The sequence below is a fragment of the Oncorhynchus clarkii genome, unplaced genomic scaffold (genome assembly GCF_045791955.1).
Source record: "Oncorhynchus clarkii lewisi isolate Uvic-CL-2024 unplaced genomic scaffold, UVic_Ocla_1.0 unplaced_contig_13504_pilon_pilon, whole genome shotgun sequence".
NCBI lineage: Eukaryota > Metazoa > Chordata > Actinopteri > Salmoniformes > Salmonidae > Oncorhynchus > Oncorhynchus clarkii.
The window spans coordinates 1-12,500 of record NW_027258656.1 but is presented as its reverse complement, the minus strand read 5'-3'; the positions used below and the strand labels follow the sequence as shown (position 1 = coordinate 12,500).

The 12,500-nt window shown below is 51.3% G+C and overlaps 4 non-coding genes and 4 pseudogenes across 4 annotated transcripts; all 8 read left to right on the top strand.

Moving 5' to 3' along the window:
- The first annotated feature begins 1,927 nt into the window (after window positions 1-1,927).
- Window positions 1,928-2,096, top strand: LOC139397986 (U2 spliceosomal RNA; annotated as a pseudogene).
- A 475-nt stretch (window positions 2,097-2,571) lies between these two features.
- LOC139398004 (U5 spliceosomal RNA) lies at window positions 2,572-2,688 on the top strand. Its single transcript, XR_011631288.1, has one exon. It is a non-coding gene; the product is annotated as a U5 spliceosomal RNA (small nuclear RNA).
- A 2,383-nt stretch (window positions 2,689-5,071) lies between these two features.
- On the top strand, window positions 5,072-5,240 carry LOC139397985 (U2 spliceosomal RNA; annotated as a pseudogene).
- Window positions 5,241-5,707: 467 nt separating this feature from the next.
- On the top strand, window positions 5,708-5,824 carry LOC139398003 (U5 spliceosomal RNA). Its single transcript, XR_011631287.1, has one exon. It is a non-coding gene; the product is annotated as a U5 spliceosomal RNA (small nuclear RNA).
- A 2,383-nt stretch (window positions 5,825-8,207) lies between these two features.
- On the top strand, window positions 8,208-8,376 carry LOC139398023 (U2 spliceosomal RNA; annotated as a pseudogene).
- Window positions 8,377-8,840: 464 nt separating this feature from the next.
- On the top strand, window positions 8,841-8,957 carry LOC139398002 (U5 spliceosomal RNA). The gene has a single exon (XR_011631286.1). It is a non-coding gene; the product is annotated as a U5 spliceosomal RNA (small nuclear RNA).
- Window positions 8,958-11,340: 2,383 nt separating this feature from the next.
- On the top strand, window positions 11,341-11,509 carry LOC139398018 (U2 spliceosomal RNA; annotated as a pseudogene).
- Window positions 11,510-11,970: 461 nt separating this feature from the next.
- On the top strand, window positions 11,971-12,087 carry LOC139398001 (U5 spliceosomal RNA). Its single transcript, XR_011631285.1, has one exon. It is a non-coding gene; the product is annotated as a U5 spliceosomal RNA (small nuclear RNA).
- Window positions 12,088-12,500: the final 413 nt, after the last annotated feature.

Genomic DNA, 12,500 nt, shown 5'->3' with positions numbered 1-12,500 from the left:
TTTCCAGGGATTGGGATTGCGAACACTGTAAGGTTTGCATGGAGCAAAATGGACTCAGAGCCGTTCGTGAGAGAGAAGTTTGGCAGAGCTGTCTTGATGGGGGAGCTAAAGTTGGCAGTCAAAGATGTTATGTGCTTTCAGGATAACCCGTCGGAGAAAGCCTTTGATGTTACATTTTTTACAGAGGAGGTGCATGAGGACATCATGAAGAAGGTGAGGGCTGCGGGAGGTGAGAGCCCTATATGCAATTATGAGGTCACAAGCCTGGCCAAGAATAATTTTAGACTGGTGACTGTAAACATTTATAATCCCCACGTCAAGGACGAGGAGGTGAGGGCATTCCTGGGGAGGTTTATGGAAAACGTTTCTTCGGCAAGGCTCCTCAGGGACTCCCTGGGGTTTTGGACTGGGAGGAGGTGTTTTCAGGCACTCCTCAGGGAGGACCCAAAGGGGTTGGGAGGTTACCTCCATCCTCCAGCAATGTTCTCCCTGGGGGCTGACAGGGGGACATTGTTTTATGCCCGTCAGCCTCCGTTCTGCAGGCGGTGTATGGCCTATGGCCATACCCTGGCCTCGTGTGAAGCCAGGAGGTGCAGGTTCTGTGGTTCAGAGGAGCACGAGGCCAGGGACTGTGCCGAGCCGAAGAAATGCCACGGGTGTGGCTCGGTAGCGCACCTGTGGCGGGACTGCCCGGCTCGGCGGAGGTCATACGCGTCTGCAGCTGGGGGGGGAGCGAGAGCGGGGGATGGAGGAAGACAAGAGCCGGAAGACACAGGCGGAAGGACTGCACAGAAGGAGTCGGAGAAAGGAGAAGAAAAGGAGAGTGCGGGGACAGAAGGAGAGGTGGACGGGATAGTAGGAGAGGAGGCCGGGACAGAAGGAGAGGTGGCCGGGATGGAAGGAGAGATGGATGGGACAGAAGGAGAGGTGGTCGGTACAGAAGGAGAGGAGAACGGGATGGAAGGAGAGGTGGTCGGAATAGAGGAAGGGAAGGAGGTGGAAGGAGAAAAGAAGAAGAAAAAGAAGAAGAAGACTGCGACGAGGATGGAGGAGAGTGAGGAGATGGTGAGAGGCGAGAGACCAGAGGAGACAACAGTGGAGAGAAAGGAGGTGGAGGAGGGTTTGGAGAAAGAACCGGAAGGAGAGACGGAAAGGCGAAGGGGGGTGAAGAATTGGGAGGGGAGTGGAGTGTCGAAGGAAAGGCTGGAGGAGTTGAGAGGGATGGTGAGGAATTTGGTAGAAAAGGAAATGGGGAAGGCAAAGGAGAAGGAAGGAACGGTGTGTGACGTTGGATATCGAAGTCCTTTTATGAATGATCCTCCGTGCAAGAGGCCAAAGAAGGTGGTGGACAGCAGGTGGAGGAGGGGTGGTAAAAAGGGGGGGGGGGCAGTGCGGGGGGATGGGGAGGCAGCGGGGCCCTCGTGGGCTCCATCTTCCTCATCTTTTAGACCCCTCGCTGAGCTTGACCTCCCAGGGATGGCCCAAAGCTGGATGATGGAGGGAGAGTCGGACTTTCTCTTTGGGGATGAAGCGTCCCCGGTCCGGAGTCCGGAGCAGGGGGGGGTGATGGACTTGAGGGTGGGGCAGGTGCCGGGGGTTGTTGCTGTATTCAGCGGAGGGGGGACGGTGGGAGATGGGAGCAATGTAGGGCCACAGTTAGACGAGTTAGACGGGATAGAGAAGGGGAGCAATGGGTGAGTTTTTGTTGTAAAATAGGTGGGGTAAAAGTTAGCAGTTTTGGACTGATTTTTTGTGTTTGGTTGATAGAAGATATTTAAGTTAATGGGATAATGAAGATTATTGTTTGGTAATTTGGATTTGGTAAATAGTTTATTAGTTATGGAATGATTATTTGTAGTGTGGTGTATTTGGATATTTAAGTTGATGGAATTGTGAAAGTGTATTGTTTGGTGTTTGAAGATAATAAATATATTTTGTAAAAATCTGTTCTTATCAGTTTAATATCTGATACGTCCCCCATCGGGGGACTACATATTAAATGGATTTTTCGAACAGGGAGTCGGAAATGGGGCTTGCTCCGTCCGCTCCACGCATCGACCCGGTATTGCAGTACCTCCGGGAACGGTGCAACACTTTTCTTCCGTTGTCAAGGAAAAATGCAAATTCACAAAGCTCTGTAAACAGCTGGCTAGCTAGCTAGCTGGCTAGCTAGCAGAAGAAGAGAAGGAAAGAAACATTCAAACTGAAAGAAAGGCGAAGCGCTCTTCAATGGGGTCCCCCGTTTCCCGCCATTTTACTTAAAAAAAAAAAAAAAAAAAAAAAAAAAAAGAATTGGGGCCAGGATTGTGTGTGTGTGTGTCTCTCTCTCTCTCTCTCTCTCTCTCTCTCTCTCTCTCTCTCTCTCTCTCTCTCTCTCTCTCTCTCTCTCTCTCTCTCTCTCTCTCTCTCTCTCTCTCTCTCTCTCTCTCTGTCTCTCTGTGTCTGTGACTGTGACTTTCTTTTTATCCACAGCCCTCGAAAACTTGGAAGAGTGGGTTCCGGGAGCACCCGCGGGAACCCTGCCTAGAGTGCACAGAGTGTGTCTCGGGCCCCGACCTCTTGACTTCCATATGACTCTGGTTTCTCTTCATTACGCACAAGCCTTTCGCCTTTTACTAAAGACTTCCGTGGAGAGGAACACTTACGAGTTCAACGTATTTTTGGAGCGGCTTTGCTTCTTGCAGAGCCCGGTATCTTGTTTCAAGGGAAATTGACAGAGATGGGCCAGGATAGTGACTTAAAGACGCATTAGCGACTTTTTCCAAAAAACACCTGCCTGTTTGTTGCCAGGGAAACGGTGGTTGGTTGGTTGGTTGGTTGGTTGAGTGGGGGTTGGAGGGAGAGAGGAGCTGGCTTTTGCCAACCCACCCGCTGAGGTCTGTCGAGACCCCCGGGGGTCCGGCGGTTTCAGGGTTCCATTTGTGGGTTATCGCTTCTCGGCCTTTTGGCTCAGATCAAGCTTGACACCGAGGTGTCCCAGAGCCCGCTGAGCCAAAAGGTCGAAGGAAGTCCGGAGGGAGGAAGGTTTATTGTTTTGTGGCGTAGAAATTGTTTTTTGGCGTTCCCGGTCTGCAAGAGGCTTCTTCCTTTTTTGAAGAGAGCTTGAAAACTGAGAAAATGGCGAGAGATGTACCAAGAAGAATGTTTCCAGGGATTGGGATTGCGAACACTGTAAGGTTTGCATGGAGCAAAATGGACTCAGAGCCGTTCGTGAGAGAGAAGTTTGGCAGAGCTGTCTTGATGGGGGAGCTAAAGTTGGCAGTCAAAGATGTTATGTGCTTTCAGGATAACCCGTCGGAGAAAGCCTTTGATGTTACATTTTTTACAGAGGAGGTGCATGAGGACATCATGAAGAAGGTGAGGGCTGCGGGAGGTGAGAGCCCTATATGCAATTATGAGGTCACAAGCCTGGCCAAGAATAATTTTAGACTGGTGACTGTAAACATTTATAATCCCCACGTCAAGGACGAGGAGGTGAGGGCATTCCTGGGGAGGTTTATGGAAAACGTTTCTTCGGCAAGGCTCCTCAGGGACTCCCTGGGGTTTTGGACTGGGAGGAGGTGTTTTCAGGCACTCCTCAGGGAGGACCCAAAGGGGTTGGGAGGTTACCTCCATCCTCCAGCAATGTTCTCCCTGGGGGCTGACAGGGGGACATTGTTTTATGCCCGTCAGCCTCCGTTCTGCAGGCGGTGTATGGCCTATGGCCATACCCTGGCCTCGTGTGAAGCCAGGAGGTGCAGGTTCTGTGGTTCAGAGGAGCACGAGGCCAGGGACTGTGCCGAGCCGAAGAAATGCCACGGGTGTGGCTCGGTAGCGCACCTGTGGCGGGACTGCCCGGCTCGGCGGAGGTCATACGCGTCTGCAGCTGGGGGGGGAGCGAGAGCGGGGGATGGAGGAAGACAAGAGCCGGAAGACACAGGCGGAAGGACTGCACAGAAGGAGTCGGAGAAAGGAGAAGAAAAGGAGAGTGCGGGGACAGAAGGAGAGGTGGACGGGATAGTAGGAGAGGAGGCCGGGACAGAAGGAGAGGTGGCCGGGATGGAAGGAGAGATGGATGGGACAGAAGGAGAGGTGGTCGGTACAGAAGGAGAGGAGAACGGGATGGAAGGAGAGGTGGTCGGAATAGAGGAAGGGAAGGAGGTGGAAGGAGAAAAGAAGAAGAAAAAGAAGAAGAAGACTGCGACGAGGATGGAGGAGAGTGAGGAGATGGTGAGAGGCGAGAGACCAGAGGAGACAACAGTGGAGAGAAAGGAGGTGGAGGAGGGTTTGGAGAAAGAACCGGAAGGAGAGACGGAAAGGCGAAGGGGGGTGAAGAATTGGGAGGGGAGTGGAGTGTCGAAGGAAAGGCTGGAGGAGTTGAGAGGGATGGTGAGGAATTTGGTAGAAAAGGAAATGGGGAAGGCAAAGGAGAAGGAAGGAACGGTGTGTGACGTTGGATATCGAAGTCCTTTTATGAATGATCCTCCGTGCAAGAGGCCAAAGAAGGTGGTGGACAGCAGGTGGAGGAGGGGTGGTAAAAAGGGGGGGGGGGCAGTGCGGGGGGATGGGGAGGCAGCGGGGCCCTCGTGGGCTCCATCTTCCTCATCTTTTAGACCCCTCGCTGAGCTTGACCTCCCAGGGATGGCCCAAAGCTGGATGATGGAGGGAGAGTCGGACTTTCTCTTTGGGGATGAAGCGTCCCCGGTCCGGAGTCCGGAGCAGGGGGGGGTGATGGACTTGAGGGTGGGGCAGGTGCCGGGGGTTGTTGCTGTATTCAGCGGAGGGGGGACGGTGGGAGATGGGAGCAATGTAGGGCCACAGTTAGACGAGTTAGACGGGATAGAGAAGGGGAGCAATGGGTGAGTTTTTGTTGTAAAATAGGTGGGGTAAAAGTTAGCAGTTTTGGACTGATTTTTTGTGTTTGGTTGATAGAAGATATTTAAGTTAATGGGATAATGAAGATTATTGTTTGGTAATTTGGATTTGGTAAATAGTTTATTAGTTATGGAATGATTATTTGTAGTGTGGTGTATTTGGATATTTAAGTTGATGGAATTGTGAAAGTGTATTGTTTGGTGTTTGAAGATAATAAATATATTTTGTAAAAATCTGTTCTTATCAGTTTAATATCTGATACGTCCCCCATCGGGGGACTACATATTAAATGGATTTTTCGAACAGGGAGTCGGAAATGGGGCTTGCTCCGTCCGCTCCACGCATCGACCCGGTATTGCAGTACCTCCGGGAACGGTGCAACACTTTTCTTCCGTTGTCAAGGAAAAATGCAAATTCACAAAGCTCTGTAAACAGCTGGCTAGCTAGCTAGCTGGCTAGCTAGCAGAAGAAGAGAAGGAAAGAAACATTCAAACTGAAAGAAAGGCGAAGCGCTCTTCAATGGGGTCCCCCGTTTCCCGCCATTTTACTTAAAAAAAAAAAAAAAAAAAAAAAAAAAAGAATTGGGGCCAGGATTGTGTGTGTGTGTGTCTCTCTCTCTCTCTCTCTCTCTCTCTCTCTCTCTCTCTCTCTCTCTCTCTCTCTCTCTCTCTCTCTCTCTCTCTCTGTCTGCTCTCTCTCTCTCTCTGTCTCTCTGTGCCTCTGTGTCTGTGACCTTCTTTTTATCCACAGACAGCCCTCGAAAACTTGGAAGAGTGGGTTCCGGGAGCACCCGCGGGAACCCTGCCTAGAGTGCACAGAGTGTGTCTCGGGCCCCGACCTCTTGACTTCCATATGACTCTGGTTTCTCTTCATTACGCACAAGCCTTTCGCCTTTTACTAAAGACTTCCGTGGAGAGGAACACTTACGAGTTCAACGTATTTTTGGAGCGGCTTTGCTTCTTGCAGAGCCCGGTATCTTGTTTCAAGGGAAATTGACAGAGATGGGCCAGGATAGTGACTTAAAGACGCATTAGCGACTTTTTCCAAAAAACACCTGCCTGTTTGTTGCCAGGGAAACGGTGGTTGGTTGGTTGGTTGGTTGGTTGAGTGGGGGTTGGAGGGAGAGAGGAGCTGGCTTTTGCCAACCCACCCGCTGAGGTCTGTCGAGACCCCCGGGGGTCCGGCGGTTTCAGGGTTCCATTTGTGGGTTATCGCTTCTCGGCCTTTTGGCTCAGATCAAGCTTGACACCGAGGTGTCCCAGAGCCCGCTGAGCCAAAAGGTCGAAGGAAGTCCGGAGGGAGGAAGGTTTATTGTTTTGTGGCGTAGAAATTGTTTTTTGGCGTTCCCGGTCTGCAAGAGGCTTCTTCCTTTTTTGAAGAGAGCTTGAAAACTGAGAAAATGGCGAGAGATGTACCAAGAAGAATGTTTCCAGGGATTGGGATTGCGAACACTGTAAGGTTTGCATGGAGCAAAATGGACTCAGAGCCGTTCGTGAGAGAGAAGTTTGGCAGAGCTGTCTTGATGGGGGAGCTAAAGTTGGCAGTCAAAGATGTTATGTGCTTTCAGGATAACCCGTCGGAGAAAGCCTTTGATGTTACATTTTTTACAGAGGAGGTGCATGAGGACATCATGAAGAAGGTGAGGGCTGCGGGAGGTGAGAGCCCTATATGCAATTATGAGGTCACAAGCCTGGCCAAGAATAATTTTAGACTGGTGACTGTAAACATTTATAATCCCCACGTCAAGGACGAGGAGGTGAGGGCATTCCTGGGGAGGTTTATGGAAAACGTTTCTTCGGCAAGGCTCCTCAGGGACTCCCTGGGGTTTTGGACTGGGAGGAGGTGTTTTCAGGCACTCCTCAGGGAGGACCCAAAGGGGTTGGGAGGTTACCTCCATCCTCCAGCAATGTTCTCCCTGGGGGCTGACAGGGGGACATTGTTTTATGCCCGTCAGCCTCCGTTCTGCAGGCGGTGTATGGCCTATGGCCATACCCTGGCCTCGTGTGAAGCCAGGAGGTGCAGGTTCTGTGGTTCAGAGGAGCACGAGGCCAGGGACTGTGCCGAGCCGAAGAAATGCCACGGGTGTGGCTCGGTAGCGCACCTGTGGCGGGACTGCCCGGCTCGGCGGAGGTCATACGCGTCTGCAGCTGGGGGGGGAGCGAGAGCGGGGGATGGAGGAAGACAAGAGCCGGAAGACACAGGCGGAAGGACTGCACAGAAGGAGTCGGAGAAAGGAGAAGAAAAGGAGAGTGCGGGGACAGAAGGAGAGGTGGACGGGATAGTAGGAGAGGAGGCCGGGACAGAAGGAGAGGTGGCCGGGATGGAAGGAGAGATGGATGGGACAGAAGGAGAGGTGGTCGGTACAGAAGGAGAGGAGAACGGGATGGAAGGAGAGGTGGTCGGAATAGAGGAAGGGAAGGAGGTGGAAGGAGAAAAGAAGAAGAAAAAGAAGAAGAAGACTGCGACGAGGATGGAGGAGAGTGAGGAGATGGTGAGAGGCGAGAGACCAGAGGAGACAACAGTGGAGAGAAAGGAGGTGGAGGAGGGTTTGGAGAAAGAACCGGAAGGAGAGACGGAAAGGCGAAGGGGGGTGAAGAATTGGGAGGGGAGTGGAGTGTCGAAGGAAAGGCTGGAGGAGTTGAGAGGGATGGTGAGGAATTTGGTAGAAAAGGAAATGGGGAAGGCAAAGGAGAAGGAAGGAACGGTGTGTGACGTTGGATATCGAAGTCCTTTTATGAATGATCCTCCGTGCAAGAGGCCAAAGAAGGTGGTGGACAGCAGGTGGAGGAGGGGTGGTAAAAAGGGGGGGGGGGCAGTGCGGGGGGATGGGGAGGCAGCGGGGCCCTCGTGGGCTCCATCTTCCTCATCTTTTAGACCCCTCGCTGAGCTTGACCTCCCAGGGATGGCCCAAAGCTGGATGATGGAGGGAGAGTCGGACTTTCTCTTTGGGGATGAAGCGTCCCCGGTCCGGAGTCCGGAGCAGGGGGGGGTGATGGACTTGAGGGTGGGGCAGGTGCCGGGGGTTGTTGCTGTATTCAGCGGAGGGGGGACGGTGGGAGATGGGAGCAATGTAGGGCCACAGTTAGACGAGTTAGACGGGATAGAGAAGGGGAGCAATGGGTGAGTTTTTGTTGTAAAATAGGTGGGGTAAAAGTTAGCAGTTTTGGACTGATTTTTTGTGTTTGGTTGATAGAAGATATTTAAGTTAATGGGATAATGAAGATTATTGTTTGGTAATTTGGATTTGGTAAATAGTTTATTAGTTATGGAATGATTATTTGTAGTGTGGTGTATTTGGATATTTAAGTTGATGGAATTGTGAAAGTGTATTGTTTGGTGTTTGAAGATAATAAATATATTTTGTAAAAATCTGTTCTTATCAGTTTAATATCTGATACGTCCCCCATCGGGGGACTACATATTAAATGGATTTTTCGAACAGGGAGTCGGAAATGGGGCTTGCTCCGTCCGCTCCACGCATCGACCCGGTATTGCAGTACCTCCGGGAACGGTGCAACACTTTTCTTCCGTTGTCAAGGAAAAATGCAAATTCACAAAGCTCTGTAAACAGCTGGCTAGCTAGCTAGCTGGCTAGCTAGCAGAAGAAGAGAAGGAAAGAAACATTCAAACTGAAAGAAAGGCGAAGCGCTCTTCAATGGGGTCCCCCGTTTCCCGCCATTTTACTTAAAAAAAAAAAAAAAAAAAAAAAAAAAAAAAAGAATTGGGGCCAGGATTGTGTGTGTGTGTGTCTCTCTCTCTCTCTCTCTCTCTCTCTCTCTCTCTCTCTCTCTCTCTCTCTCTCTCTCTCTCTCTCTCTCTCTCTCTCTCTCTCTCTCTCTGTCTCTCTGTGCCTCTGTGTCTGTGACCTTCTTTTTATCCACAGACAGCCCTCGAAAACTTGGAAGAGTGGGTTCCGGGAGCACCCGCGGGAACCCTGCCTAGAGTGCACAGAGTGTGTCTCGGGCCCCGACCTCTTGACTTCCATATGACTCTGGTTTCTCTTCATTACGCACAAGCCTTTCGCCTTTTACTAAAGACTTCCGTGGAGAGGAACACTTACGAGTTCAACGTATTTTTGGAGCGGCTTTGCTTCTTGCAGAGCCCGGTATCTTGTTTCAAGGGAAATTGACAGAGATGGGCCAGGATAGTGACTTAAAGACGCATTAGCGACTTTTTCCAAAAAACACCTGCCTGTTTGTTGCCAGGGAAACGGTGGTTGGTTGGTTGGTTGGTTGGTTGAGTGGGGGTTGGAGGGAGAGAGGAGCTGGCTTTTGCCAACCCACCCGCTGAGGTCTGTCGAGACCCCCGGGGGTCCGGCGGTTTCAGGGTTCCATTTGTGGGTTATCGCTTCTCGGCCTTTTGGCTCAGATCAAGCTTGACACCGAGGTGTCCCAGAGCCCGCTGAGCCAAAAGGTCGAAGGAAGTCCGGAGGGAGGAAGGTTTATTGTTTTGTGGCGTAGAAATTGTTTTTTGGCGTTCCCGGTCTGCAAGAGGCTTCTTCCTTTTTTGAAGAGAGCTTGAAAACTGAGAAAATGGCGAGAGATGTACCAAGAAGAATGTTTCCAGGGATTGGGATTGCGAACACTGTAAGGTTTGCATGGAGCAAAATGGACTCAGAGCCGTTCGTGAGAGAGAAGTTTGGCAGAGCTGTCTTGATGGGGGAGCTAAAGTTGGCAGTCAAAGATGTTATGTGCTTTCAGGATAACCCGTCGGAGAAAGCCTTTGATGTTACATTTTTTACAGAGGAGGTGCATGAGGACATCATGAAGAAGGTGAGGGCTGCGGGAGGTGAGAGCCCTATATGCAATTATGAGGTCACAAGCCTGGCCAAGAATAATTTTAGACTGGTGACTGTAAACATTTATAATCCCCACGTCAAGGACGAGGAGGTGAGGGCATTCCTGGGGAGGTTTATGGAAAACGTTTCTTCGGCAAGGCTCCTCAGGGACTCCCTGGGGTTTTGGACTGGGAGGAGGTGTTTTCAGGCACTCCTCAGGGAGGACCCAAAGGGGTTGGGAGGTTACCTCCATCCTCCAGCAATGTTCTCCCTGGGGGCTGACAGGGGGACATTGTTTTATGCCCGTCAGCCTCCGTTCTGCAGGCGGTGTATGGCCTATGGCCATACCCTGGCCTCGTGTGAAGCCAGGAGGTGCAGGTTCTGTGGTTCAGAGGAGCACGAGGCCAGGGACTGTGCCGAGCCGAAGAAATGCCACGGGTGTGGCTCGGTAGCGCACCTGTGGCGGGACTGCCCGGCTCGGCGGAGGTCATACGCGTCTGCAGCTGGGGGGGGAGCGAGAGCGGGGGATGGAGGAAGACAAGAGCCGGAAGACACAGGCGGAAGGACTGCACAGAAGGAGTCGGAGAAAGGAGAAGAAAAGGAGAGTGCGGGGACAGAAGGAGAGGTGGACGGGATAGTAGGAGAGGAGGCCGGGACAGAAGGAGAGGTGGCCGGGATGGAAGGAGAGATGGATGGGACAGAAGGAGAGGTGGTCGGTACAGAAGGAGAGGAGAACGGGATGGAAGGAGAGGTGGTCGGAATAGAGGAAGGGAAGGAGGTGGAAGGAGAAAAGAAGAAGAAAAAGAAGAAGAAGACTGCGACGAGGATGGAGGAGAGTGAGGAGATGGTGAGAGGCGAGAGACCAGAGGAGACAACAGTGGAGAGAAAGGAGGTGGAGGAGGGTTTGGAGAAAGAACCGGAAGGAGAGACGGAAAGGCGAAGGGGGGTGAAGAATTGGGAGGGGAGTGGAGTGTCGAAGGAAAGGCTGGAGGAGTTGAGAGGGATGGTGAGGAATTTGGTAGAAAAGGAAATGGGGAAGGCAAAGGAGAAGGAAGGAACGGTGTGTGACGTTGGATATCGAAGTCCTTTTATGAATGATCCTCCGTGCAAGAGGCCAAAGAAGGTGGTGGACAGCAGGTGGAGGAGGGGTGGTAAAAAGGGGGGGGGGGCAGTGCGGGGGGATGGGGAGGCAGCGGGGCCCTCGTGGGCTCCATCTTCCTCATCTTTTAGACCCCTCGCTGAGCTTGACCTCCCAGGGATGGCCCAAAGCTGGATGATGGAGGGAGAGTCGGACTTTCTCTTTGGGGATGAAGCGTCCCCGGTCCGGAGTCCGGAGCAGGGGGGGGTGATGGACTTGAGGGTGGGGCAGGTGCCGGGGGTTGTTGCTGTATTCAGCGGAGGGGGGACGGTGGGAGATGGGAGCAATGTAGGGCCACAGTTAGACGAGTTAGACGGGATAGAGAAGGGGAGCAATGGGTGAGTTTTTGTTGTAAAATAGGTGGGGTAAAAGTTAGCAGTTTTGGACTGATTTTTTGTGTTTGGTTGATAGAAGATATTTAAGTTAATGGGATAATGAAGATTATTGTTTGGTAATTTGGATTTGGTAAATAGTTTATTAGTTATGGAATGATTATTTGTAGTGTGGTGTATTTGGATATTTAAGTTGATGGAATTGTGAAAGTGTATTGTTTGGTGTTTGAAGATAATAAATATATTTTGTAAAAATCTGTTCTTATCAGTTTAATATCTGATACGTCCCCCATCGGGGGACTACATATTAAATGGATTTTTCGAACAGGGAGTCGGAAATGGGGCTTGCTCCGTCCGCTCCACGCATCGACCCGGTATTGCAGTACCTCCGGGAACGGTGCAACACTTTTCTTCCGTTGTCAAGGAAAAATGCAAATTCACAAAGCTCTGTAAACAGCTGGCTAGCTAGCTAGCTGGCTAGCTAGCAGAAGAAGAGAAGGAAAGAAACATTCAAACTGAAAGAAAGGCGAAGCGCTCTTCAATGGGGTCCCCCGTTTCCCGCCATTTTACTTAAAAAAAAAAAAAAAAAAAAAAAAAAAAAGAATTGGGGCCAGGATTGTGTGTGTGTGTGTCTCTCTCTCTCTCTCTCTCTCTCTCTCTCTCTCTCTCTCTCTCTCTCTCTCTCTCTCTCTCTCTCTCTCTCTCTCTCTCTCTCTCTCTCTGTCTCTCTGTGCCTCTGTGTCTGTGACCTTCTTTTTATCCACAGACAGCCCTCGAAAACTTGGAAGAGTGGGTTCCGGGAGCACCCGCGGGAACCCTGCCTAGAGTGCACAGAGTGTGTCTCGGGCCCCGACCTCTTGACTTCCATATGACTCTGGTTTCTCTTCATTACGCACAAGCCTTTCGCCTTTTACTAAAGACTTCCGTGGAGAGGAACACTTACGAGTTCAACGTATTTTTGGAGCGGCTTTGCTTCTTGCAGAGCCCGGTATCTTGTTTCAAGGGAAATTGACAGAGATGGGCCAGGATAGTGACTTAAAGACGCATTAGCGACTTTTTCCAAAAAACACCTGCCTGTTTGTTGCCAGGGAAACGGTGGTTGGTTGGTTGGTTGGTTGGTTGAGTGGGGGTTGGAGGGAGAGAGGAGCTGGCTTTTGCCAACCCACCCGCTGAGGTCTGTCGAGACCCCCGGGGGTCCGGCGGTTTCAGGGTTCCATTTGTGGGTTATCGCTTCTCGGCCTTTTGGCTCAGATCAAGCTTGACACCGAGGTGTCCCAGAGCCCGCTGAGCCAAAAGGTCGAAGGAAGTCCGGAGGGAGGAAGGTTTATTGTTTTGTGGCGTAGAAATTGTTTTTTGGCGTTCCCGGTCTGCAAGAGGCTTCTTCCTTTTTTGAAGAGAG